Raw genomic sequence first — 12,387 nt, 5'->3', positions numbered from 1 at the left:
AACCATTCTGGCCACTCTGTCCCGTGTCGGCGATAACCTCCGATTTAGTGCTCGGTCGAACCCTGACTTGAGCAAGTTGCAGGGACAAGTTCTGTGCAAGCATAATAGTTTTCTTCCTCAATTATGATGATCGGATTTCGTCGGTCGGAAGTTGCCACCGGAAGTTGCTGCCGGCCCGAAGCAAGTGGCCAGTAGAAAACCTCATAATGAACCACGACCAGACAGGTCGAGGATTCATACAGCTTCGTTATTGAAGGGAAGGTGGTGTCGATGAAAGGCTGGGTAATGTATGGGGCCAAACTTTCTTCAAAACAGTGTCTTTAAAGATGTTTTTTCGAGTTGTTCGAGCCGGGCTTTTACGGCATTATTTCCTTTGACTTGCTCCGACGGAACTGAATAAATCATTCCTTCACCTCACAAGAAGTGTCCTCGCCTGTTGTCACGACTTTTTTTCCCATCCCCTCTCGCGAGTTCTAACTCTCTTCGATCAGATCGACGACAAGAACAAATACTGTTTGATGAAGTCACAACGATAAGGAACAGATGGTACTTAATATTTACTTCCCATCCAACCATCCGCGCATCCTTGGATAAAACTTTTACCCTCCAGACAAAAAAAGCAACATATATCTTAGCCACAGCCGAAGTGGAATCGAAGAGGGAAGCCACCACCAGTGTTACTTCTTAAGCGCGAACGAAAAAACAAGCAACTCCCCATCGTCGTCGAACGACAGTGACAATATTTCGTTACGAGTTTTCCAGATGGAGTGCGGAACAGAATTTTCCAGGTGTCGCACGAATGGTGGGATGTGTGTTCCCGTGAGCTTCGGGTGGGTTTTATGTGCGGTGAAAAATATCATCACAGCAGCGAAGCGTCTGGGAAAAGGAAGCGTTGAGAAAAATGATTTCACACCCACTTGAAACCATCTTCAATTATCTTGAGGATAAAACTTGTTTCTTCGTCTTGAAAAAAAAACAAGAAGAAGGCACCCTCCTTGTGAAGTAAACGAAGGGCCCACACGTTCTTATCGATGGTAAGTGAAGGTGTTAGGGAAATTTTTCCCACCGGATATAAGCCACCATAAGAGACAGGCGTAGAGATGAGCTATGGAAATTGAAATTGCAAATTGGAAAACGGAATATTAATAAACACATCCTTCCGTACGCGATGGTATTCTTGAACAAGGCGTTCGGTTTCTTTCCGCGATCCACGGGGTTTCATTTACTTTTATCTGATTGATTACACGGTACTTGCATGCATTTGACACTTTTATTTGAAGTCCCGCTTTGCACACGTCACTTGCTTGTCAAACGGGGAAATTCGATTAAGTTTATTAAGCGTCAGACGACGTAAAGTAATTTCCACGTTTTGATAATCCATCCAGATTGGTGAAAACGAAATAAAGGATGGGGATCTGTTGTCAACCTTTTGAGTGAGTTCATAATCCTTACATAAAAGCACCAGCGTAAGAAATTCTTCTTAATCTTTAATAGACTGAAACCCTGTCTAGCCGGAACACGGCTGGTATGCTTCCTGAAAACCGTGGAAAGGCGCATTTAAACGCCGGAAAACGGCCGGAAGATTGAACCTGCTAAACATCTGGTGCAAGAACTGCCGATGACGGAAAACTCTGCGACAAGCCGCGCGACGGGGAAGGTCTTGTTGCATCCGCCGTCGGTGGTAGCTTTTCATTTTTTCCCATTCGACTTCAGTAAACATTCACATCAATCGCCGGTCGTGGGAGGATACAACGCACGCAAAAACCGAGAAGCAAAAATCAAACGAAACGAGCCGACTAGAAGAGGAGGGGGGACAGGAAAAGGAAAACCTCGGGAAGCCGGGAAAATCGTTCTTCCCGCTCGCGTGCATCGCCGAGCGAAAGCAGAATAAACCTCATCATTATCGCTTCAAGCGCGGCGCTTCTGTAAAACCACGCCGGAAATTATGCTTCGCCGTGAAAGCAACATTGTTTTGATGGCACGTTTATGGCCGAACTGACACTTTTATCGGTCGGTGGTTTGTTTACCTTTTGATTGTGTTGTCAGGAGCGTGGAATGCGGGAATAATGTTCTTGTTATTCGACACTGTTACGTTCATTTTAAAATATTATATACATATTGGAAACAACTCTACCCCGGCTTGATTTGAATGTCATAGTTGAATAAACAAAAACAAAAATAAGTTATAACACGTGCTGGCTGCGTAGTCTGACGTTTTGAAGGTTAACTCTCAAAAGACAACCTTGCAATTAAATTATTAATCCCTAAGCGCAGCCCTCACATTAAATTCATATATTCACTTCCTTCGCTCCGCTCTGGGGGCTCCGATTCACCCTAATCGCTTCCCTAATCCGTCGGCGAGTCTCGTGCCCGGCCGTGCGTTTGTGCGCAGCCAATCTCCACCATCAGTCAGTCAAACCCGCAATGAAATCGTTAAGCAAGCGTTTAATCATCCAATCGAGGCACTAAAACCACCCGGGCCAACTCGGAACTGCACTGTCATCAATCTTGAGAGCGTGTCTCGAGAGCTGGCGGCGTATCGCAGGTGCTAATTGCTATTGTCGTGGACACACTGTGGATGAGGAGGTGGTTATCGAATGGAATGGCCAGTACCCCCCTCGAATCGTCGTACTGCAGCTGCCCGGAAGGAGGATGCCAAAAGCGGCATGTGTTGACGGAACCGATCAACATCGTTAACGGAACACAATCCTTTTCGGCATATTTTCGGCGACCCTTTGGTGGTGGTGGCCATGTTTGGCCATTTCAGATAGGATGAGTCATGCGAATGATTGGAGCACAAGAAGGAAGAAACAAATCCATCCCTGATGTTGATCGAATCTCGCCTGGTTTGATCGAAAGATTGATGACCCGACGGATGATGAAGCTACGACGGCGACGGAGAAAAAATTTTTGCGAAATCACGATCTCTGTAAACCCGCTGCAATCGTTAACATCTCGTCTCCCCCGGAACGTGTCCCCTCCTTCTGTGATCGGTAACGATGGGGGCAAGTGTCAAGGCTGCGTCAGAATGGTTCTGTGGTGGTTCTGCGGTCAGGTTCAAGATCGTGTTCGATGCTTCCACAACATGATGTTCGCTTCACTAGCCTCGTGCTCATCCGGAGGCCGCTGATGATGGAATTTACTTCCTCCCCATCCCCCTTCCAAGCCATCCACAAGCCAGGGGGGAGACTCATAAATACGGCTTAATTAGACGATGACGATAATCGGTGGAGCTGGATGTCGATGGCGCGATATCTTTACTGCGCGGTTTTCTCAATTCATCCAAGAACCTCCTTACCGGCTCGTCTCCCTCCAGGCGCAAGGCCTATGAAGAACTAAGGAAAAAATCCATCCCTTTCGAAGCTAGAACACAGCGCAAAACGTGGTTCTCGTTGGAAGGATGAGCTCATCCATAGGCCCCGTTAGCGGATGGAAGCGGGAAGGTTTGCTTTTCAATGCTTTATTCTAGCTGGTTGTACCTGGCATAAAATTCGCGCAAAAAGGTGTTGATAATTGATGGGTAGGAAGGCTGAGAAATAACTAACCACCGAGCACCGGCGATAGAAACCATGAAGCCACTGACCTTCGCCGTGTGCAATGCGGAACAAAGTTGAAGCCTCGTTCGAGTTTAAGTTTCGGTTGGGTGGTTTTTTACCGACAGTCGAGAAGAGGTACATCTTCAGCGGTCTACCCCGTAAGGGCTCGCAAGTTGAATTCCGTCTTCAGATAAACTCTCATAAAACACAACTCGCAGCGCCATGGAGTTCTTGCGCTCGATTCACACGGTTCTTCCTTGTGTACTTCGACCAGAAATGATAAAGAATAAAAGAGGAACACTTGCTCACAAGAGTGATAAATATTCACGGGTATAAAACAGAAGCTTTTAAGAAGGTTCCACTGCTTACCCAAGCTACTAAGGACCATTTATCGGCTTTCCGTTGAATTCGCAAAATTACCCACGCACTCAAATGGAACAAAATCCTCTCCTACCTCGTCAGGACTCCACACACACACGTAAGAACCGGATGAGGCACAGAAATACGCTTCAGGTTCTGAACGTTGACGTACTCAGGATCTAGCCAAATAGTTTCAGCACAGACCACCAGACAGACAGACACTCCTGACACACCGATAGTGCTATTTGCAGTGCGCTTTCGTGTGCATCTTTTGTGTGCAACAGCTCGTCAGGCCGAACCAAACGAAGATATCGCCGCCGTGCCCCGTGTGAGAAAGATAAATTATATCCAAAAGCTCACATGATTTACTGCCTCCGAGCATGATGATACCCGCATGGTTATAGTGCCTTGCGCAAGGATCCACAATGGAAAAAGGCTCCTCCAGAAGGGGTGCAAAAGGATTCTTCTTCGCTAAGCAAATGCAGCAAGTGGGCTACGAAGGCGGGTTTTGCAAGAAAAAGGCTCTTAGGACGCACACTTGAGGGCGATAAAATAACGTAAAAAACGGGGAAAAAACGACGAAAGAAATGCATCCCCTTGGAATGGGTGGAAAAGTGTTGCACGATTTTCGTTCCATTCCCATTCTGTACAGGAGGAAAAGCCATGCGGACCCACACTCGGAAGTGGGTCGTCAAGAAGATGATGCACCGGAGTGGAACGAGGAGCACAAGCGTGGAAGAACTGACTGAACGCCTCGTGTGTGAAAATGGGCGCCCTCGAAAACGGACCAAGGCCCAGGTCCTTTAAACGGGCAACACTTTCCGGTACGTTGACGACGTAATCGTTGCAAATGTATCAAGATGAACCTTTCGTCTAGCACTGGCACAAGATGAGCAGTATCCGGTATCCGGATGGTAGATCTTCTCGTGTTTTTTTTGCACCAGAATCCCCAGAAGATGACGCAAATTTAAAGATGAGTTATGGCTTTAAAGAAAATCTCTTGAAATTTAGAACTTCAAGAGCGGAAGTTGGACTAAACTGGGGGTGCTTGATTTCAACCTAGTCATGGTTTTTTAAAGGTCAATAAATACTATTTTTCCTGTTCAAAAGAAGTCTCATAACTCATCATGGGTTGATAAAAATAATATCACATACATGGCAAGCGAAGACATATTTATCCAATACAAACTACTAATGAGCTTTTTGAACAGTTTTCAACCATCGAACATTGGAAGGCACTGTTATAAAACCTCCTCTTATTTCACAAGGTTTTGTGATTCCCAAAGACAAAAGGACCTTAACATTCAATGACCCAACAAGAACTCCAATTGGTTTTGGAGCACCCATCCCACTGCGGTAACATGCACATCAAAACGTCGTTTCTATCGTGCCAAAATGGGTGGAATAGGGCACGAAGAACATCCTGCTGAAAGGTCTCCCTTTCCAGGGCTTGTGGAGAAAGTCAGCGAATAGCGACGCAAAAGTTGACATTCACTTTATCACTCGCGGGGAGACTAGACTTTTCCGATGATTTCTATAGAACCCCTAACGGCTGTTTTCAGCCAAGTCGCTGCGGCATTCGATTTTCCTTTCCAAGCTACCATAATACCTAACCTCACTATTTCCGACAGACCAGCGTAGCAGCAGCATACCGCCCCATTGTTGCTTCCCCACCCAGCGTCCTTGTTGTAGCGCGTGACGCGGTTCGCGCCTGAGGCCACTTCCGGAAAAGCGCGATGCGGATGCGATGATAAATGCTCCGAAACCACACCACAACGACCGCAACACTTACTTGCTTCCCACCGTTTCCGGGCCAACTTTTCCGAATAAACGCGCGCGATGGAGGAAGCCTCCGGAACGCCATCATCCGCGATTGGAGAAACGGACGGAGGAGAATATGGCGAAACAATCGGTATCGCAAACCACTTCACCAGCATGCCATCGTCTGCAGGCGCATTAGCTCCGCAAAAATAGTGGGAAACGAAGGGAAAGGACGCATGAGGGCGAGAGTAGTGGACGCCTTCGTAGGCGCTTTCGCCGAAAAAGGGATATAGCCGACCGTTGGTTCGGAGCAAAACGGCTCACGCCATTCGCCGGCGCTTGTGTGGAAATTGAAATGAGGTTTTGGTAAAATCAAATGTGATGGCTCCATTATGGCTCCATTTCGAAGGCAGCGGTGCACAGTCGACGAGAGATTGCAAAACGTCAGATAGGAAACGGGGTGGTGGTTCGACTCGACCCCAGCGCAAACACTACTCAGCAGTGTTCTGGCCTTCCGGCGGGTTCGGGAGTACACAGCCAGACCCCGAACTCTGACGAGATTTTGCAAGCTTTGTTCCAACCCAACTGCCATTCACTGAACCTGGAACTTAGAGTTGGAGGATCGAGGGTCACTGCTGTTGTTCTGTTCCAAGTCATTGTTTCGCGCAGCACCGGAGGACTTCAACATGCCCCGAAAACCATGCACCTCAGCCAACTCAGAGGAATTACAAAAATCCTGGGCCACAGTTGACCGCCCTCAGTTGACGTTGATTAGGCGTAGGAAAAGTCACAGTTCAGAACGTACCACGCCACGTGGTGCGGGTCCCGTCAACGCTCTGATGTGATCCGGACGTTAATGATGGCGCAAACTTTCCGGGACAAACAAGATATGCTGCCTCGAGGGAAGCTGATAAACAAGTTTTTCGGGGCGGAAAAAGTGAATTAAACTCCGTTGGCTTCCTGGTGCTTGGTCGAGGGGTTGGTAAATGTCAGGGAAAGGGCCGATGATTTTTCCGTCGACCAGAAAAAGCCACTCCGAATCCAAGCCGGCGGTGGTTGCATCTTGTCAGGAACGAACAAAGTACAGCGATATCGGCGCACGCAAAGGCCACACGGCGAAACAATGAGACATTTACCGGACACACCGGACATGGAAAAGCCTCACCGGTTATCTATTTAGCCATCCGTCCGCGAAACGCGCTGTGAACTCTTAGGTCGTAGTGGAGGTTGCTTGCTGCTGACGGGAAAAATGCGCGATGCCATAATACAAACAATCGTTTCTACGGAATGAAGGAAACGGAACTGCTGTCGCTTGTCGGCGGTTCATCAGTTGATGAATTAGAACTCCGGTTTCAACTCCGGAACTAGGAAATGCAGTTTCTTTGTTTGAGGGAAATGTTATTCAGTCAACGCGATTCGCCCAGGTTCAGGTTGTCGAGAATGTTATCGGCTATTTGATCGTTTCCAGCATTGAAGACAACTTGGAAGATGAAAAACAGCTGACCATTTGCTATTCTGGGGCTAAATTCAAACGATAACGTCTAGAACATCCCGTATTTCATGGGGTTAATTGGGATTGCCTATTTCCGTGCCTTTATTCAGAATCTCCATCAAATCGCGCGAGCAGAATACGGCTAGAAAAACCCACAAGAAGAATTGAGCTGTCTCAACCCTCCAGCACCGGATGGAAAGAAAATTAATTAACCGACCCACAGAGACCCGGTGGTACCGGCGTAACCTTGATTGGGGCGAATCAACACTCGGCGGGGCGTTTCGGGGGGTTAGTGCTGAGAATAGAAGTCGCCACTAGAGTTCTGATGGACTCCAATCGAACGATCGAACACCGGATGATGCGATGATCATCCGATCGGAATGATAATTATCAAAGTGAATGAAGCCAATATAAGAAAAAAAGGTGGAAGAAACGAATTAAAAATACATCACGTCATTTACACACACACACATACAAACTCTGTTACATGCACGATGGGAATCAAAGGCAGCGTGTCAACGTCAAAGCCGTCCCCTCGGTATGAGGCGTGATTTTCAGAAACGTGGCCGGAAGTTGGGTGATGAGAAAATCTTACCCTAACATTGATGAAACCCTCTACAAAACGACCAGAAGGGGCATTGTATGCAAAGTTAGTATGAAATTATGAATACTGGAATTTTGATTTGCTGTCAGACCGATGTTGATAGATGACCGAGGCCAAGGAAAGACAAATTTGAACGTTTCTCTTTAGGAATCGCGATCGCGAATGGATATTATTGTTGTGAAATATATCTTTCACCTCACGCAATTGGCAACTGTCGCGGAATGTTGGCGATCGCTATCGGATAGTCTTCTTTTTCTTTGATTTGGGGACTGGGAGTGTCGTTTGGAGGATGAACGTTTCGACAATTATATAAAATCAGATATTGGTTTCTATCCTTCGGTTGTATTTCAATACAGTAAAACCTCTCTGATACAAAGATGATCCCGCGACTTTGCATGTAAGAGTTGAGTTGTCAATCAACTGCTCGTGTTGAAGTCAAAACATCTAGTGACAGTTGCTAGGAGACGAAATGGGATACTTTTAACATCCGCCATTAGTCCGATCTTGGTTGACGATATGCGCTGAGGACGTAACGTTTGCGAGGAGAGTCTCTTTGTCCCTAGGCTAGAAACAACTACACGTTTACCTCACAGTCGCTTGATTACATCAACCGCAGGGAAGGTAACATTGCATTGGCACATTTTGCGTCCATCTTGCCTGCATATCTGGATAGCAACTTAACCCATCATTTGTGGCACATTTGAAGCGTCACCTTCCTGTCTTGCATTCTCCCTCCAGAGAGGAATACACATACCCATACCCGGGCTCCAAATGGACACTCCTCGGAGGTTAGGTGCACACCACAACCGGGCACGGGTCGTAAATTAACCTCACCTCCAACTGGGAAGGGCTCATCGGTCGCGAAGAATGTGGTTCCGCAGCATTGCGCCCGACGCTTGCAGCTTCACTCTTTCTCCCTTCACCCATCTAAAAAACCCCTTCTAAACCGAAGCCGGGCCGAATATCAATGTCAACCCGCAGGCGAGTGGCCACCGGACCGGCATGCAGAACCGGTTTTTCACTTCGTCAAAGAAAGTGTACTTTATGGCTTTTCTCCCTTTGCTGGGCTAAAACTGCCACTGACCATGGGTTGGACAGTTGCCTTCATAGGTGCAGTTGACGTTCCCTTGGCCGCAAGGGACGTCAGTTCAAGCCGACTTCTGAGGGTGGAATTGAAACCTATCCGTCATCTGTATGGCCTAATAAATAGCTCAAGTTTAAGTTATTGCGAAACACGTTGCCGTCCGGGCGAAAAAGGACCCAAATGAAATGTTTTGCTTCCTACTGACTCATCGTGAGCTTTTAACGACTAATTGTAACATTTTCATATTTTAGGGAGATAAATTCCTGGTGGAAAAAAACATTTCTAGTACAAATCATGGCGTAAAACAATCCATGTGTTGTGAAAAATTACGCGGCTCTAGAACTTTTGGTTCTGTCAGTATTACAAAGCGTGATATGTTATACAATTAATTTTTTAGAAAAAAGAAGTTTTATTCAAAGTTTTCTTACAAATTGAGTTGTAAGGTAAACGTGTTCGCAGAAACAGCATTAAGGAACTTTTAATCCAGTTGTTGTCACTTCTTTAAGCTATAAAGACAAAAATCCAGATATTTCCATCGTTAAAGAAAATTATGCAAGAAATTTTGCGAGAAAAGTTCACCATTCAATTTTCCAGAAATTCTATTTCAAGCCCAAGTTCAAGTTCCGATAAAAGAAAATTACACAAACTTCCACCAATCGCAAAGTTTAGACAAGACCAAGTTTATTGAAAATAAAACCGCATAATGTGCATCGTAACAGTTTATTTATTCATCATCCTGGAACATCGTAAAAAAAGCCTTCTTACTTACAACAACTTCGTCGTAATAAAGTTGTGCCAGCCGCCACCGAATGCCCCATCTTAACCCAGTTTCTCGTTTATTATTTAGTCCATCATAGTGAAACCTCATCACGGCGTGGCGTAAAGCAAACTCCAATCTGCTCCAGGAATGCATTTCGGTGCACGCCACACCAACACACACTCAGACTGACCGGCTATTGCACGTCGTTTCTATTAAATCTTCATTCCATTCGAGTTCTTCGGCCGCCGGGAATGTCTTGGATGCAATGTCTTCCCCCCTCTACCGGAAAGTGCCCACATCGCAATCGTTGGCCCCAAAAACTGCACTCAAACCACGTGAGCAGCTCTTGCGCTCCTGGGAAGGACAGGATCCGCAAATCGTGCCCCGCTGAAGGAAGAGCAAAAGGTTTTTATTATTGGCCTCGATCGGGTCTTAACGTTACAATTTTATTTGCTTTGCCACCAACCGTCTCTTTAAGGCGACGTGCGACCGGCATTCAAAAGAGCAAACGTATCTCGGCGTTGCAAAGCGACCATATCGCTGCCGTACGGGTGAGGAATATAAAATGTGCACATTACTGGGCTGGGAATCGACCAAACCCATCCTCGAATATTGGGGCTTCGAGGTCTCGACATCGGAGGTGGAAGGGATTCCGAAAAAGTAGGACACTCTCCGGCATCGCACGAGCTACGAAAACGGTCGGTGACAAACGGGAGAAAGCGGGTTACCGGTTTTTTCGCCGAAGCCAGAAGTCAGCAATATTTGCGCACGATTGAGCTATCCAGTTTAATCGCAGAATAGAATGCCCTCCCCCACGTAAACAAGCGGACGCCATCTCGAAGGCCCCAGATTTACTCGTAAACATCTCCGGGAGATTGCCGTGTCCTATCTCTTAATAATGCCCACGGATTGCCCCGTGCGAGCTGGCGTGCCATTTAACGTTGTCACATTGGCGATCGGAAATGGCATTTAATTCATTAGTCTTTGGGTCGCCTTATCGACAAACGGTCGCACGTTGAAAGGTCCCCCGGGGTATGTCGAGGAAAAGCGTCGTGCCCGAGGACGCAGTTAATTAAATCACGCAACGACAGATGCTTTATCGCTCTTTCCGCTCTCGATATTGCCCACCGTTCGAAAGGAGTGCCACAATATCGTTCTACGTTCACACAAAGAGGTTCCGAAGAAGACGGCAGAAGAACCGACAGCAAAGTATTGCCCAAGAAAAGCCTCTATCCCATGAGAAAAAAAAAACTCGAGGACTGATAACGGAATCAAGGATATCAAAGTCCCATTACAATAACCGTTTGCGTAAAGCAACGAGAAGGCGGGCCCCGAAGGGTGATCATCGGACCTATCATCACTTCGTTTAGTCCTTACGCATCCTTTTTCGCATCGATTTCGTTCGCGTGGCAAAAGGAAAACGGACCTTTTTTCCCACGCGAACCGGGCGCGGGCGGCCGATGGCTTCATTGGTTTATCGCACCAAAAGGCGCAATCCTTGCAGGAACCTTTCTGAAGCGAGGGACGCAGTTCTAAAAAGGCGAAAGTAAACAAACACCGCACGGAAGGATTCGCGGAACGTTTCCAGCGCGGTGAAAGCGTCCCGTCGAGATGATTTCCCTGCCAGAAGGAGGGAGGGAAAGACGTTCCCGGATGTTGGTTGATTCTTTTGCCTGCTTTCCGCCATGCCGTGGTGTATGCGGCGTGTCGTATCGATGCCATTTTATCGCCATACAAACACAAACGCGCCCCGCGCGCACCGGAAGCAAACAGAAAACGATATTTACAGGCAATAATTTAATTCGGCGACTACGGAAACCGTCTCAGCCGTTGGGTAGGATGTGCTTTACATCGTTCCGGCAAGCAGTTGGGGATAAAAATGGGAGAGACATCCACTTTTCCAAGCCAAGCACAATGTCAACCGATGGGCATATTTAAGTGAGTTTTCCGAGCACAAACCCGGTGTTGGAAAAGGAGAAATCTAGTCATGTTTTCTTAAATATTTCAAGCTTTTTAATGATTTTTTTCAGCAATTGGAATTGTTTTTAACTACTTTATCGCCCGATTATCTTTTAGCCTGAAGTGTTTACTTCTTTGTGGAAACTATGTCGCGATTAATTTAAAAATGAAATAAATGAAATATAATATGACTTCCACATTGTTCGAGAGACACTTTTAACACTTCAAGCAAACTTCCTCCATAACTCGATACCCAATCTGGGCGATATGTTTTACAGCTTGGAAAAGTTTATTCCAACCAATAACAATATTTGAACGAACATTATACTGCTTTCGACATTTGAATTGTTGATGTACAACATGCACGAAAAATAAATCAACCGCGCGCTTACCTTCCTAATCGTCTTATGACATTTTTATTGTCAGCTCAGAAAAACTCCACCCGGGTCGAAAAGAATCTGCAACGAAAGAAGGAAACAATTATTAAGCACAGAACTTTTGCCGAACACATAAAAACGATACAAACAAACGAATATGAGGAGTTGCTCGTGGCGCAGTTTTCGTGTAGGAAATTAAATTCGCTTGGAAAAGAAAAAGGAAACCAAACCCCCCTGAAAAATACGAATTGATGGCGATGATGATGATGATGATGATGGGGAAGATAGGAAAAACAGTCTCCATTTCCATTCATAACCAAAACCCATAATCGACTGTTAGCATTCAGAGGGAAACGTCCCCCCTGATAGGGAGAACCCGAGAATGTCCCTTTCCCCTCCCCTTGGCCTCGGTTTGTTGATCGTTAGGCAAGGAAAGTTATGTGTTATGGAATAA

The 12,387-nt window shown here is 46.3% G+C and overlaps 1 protein-coding gene across 1 annotated transcript in view; it reads right to left on the bottom strand.

Moving 5' to 3' along the window:
* Positions 1-12,016, bottom strand: part of LOC131284294 (uncharacterized) — a 30,994-nt gene extending 18,978 nt beyond the window's left edge. The window contains exon 1 of the mRNA XM_058313148.1: positions 11,949-12,016. The gene's annotated coding sequence lies outside the window, so the exon portion shown is untranslated. The remainder of the gene's footprint in view (positions 1-11,948) is intronic.
* Positions 12,017-12,387: the final 371 nt, after the last annotated feature.

Source organism: Anopheles ziemanni, chromosome 3, assembly GCF_943734765.1.
Source record: "Anopheles ziemanni chromosome 3, idAnoZiCoDA_A2_x.2, whole genome shotgun sequence".
Lineage (NCBI taxonomy): Eukaryota > Metazoa > Arthropoda > Insecta > Diptera > Culicidae > Anopheles > Anopheles ziemanni.
The sequence above is the reverse complement of the archived record's forward strand: the minus strand, read 5'-3'. Positions and strand labels throughout refer to the sequence as shown.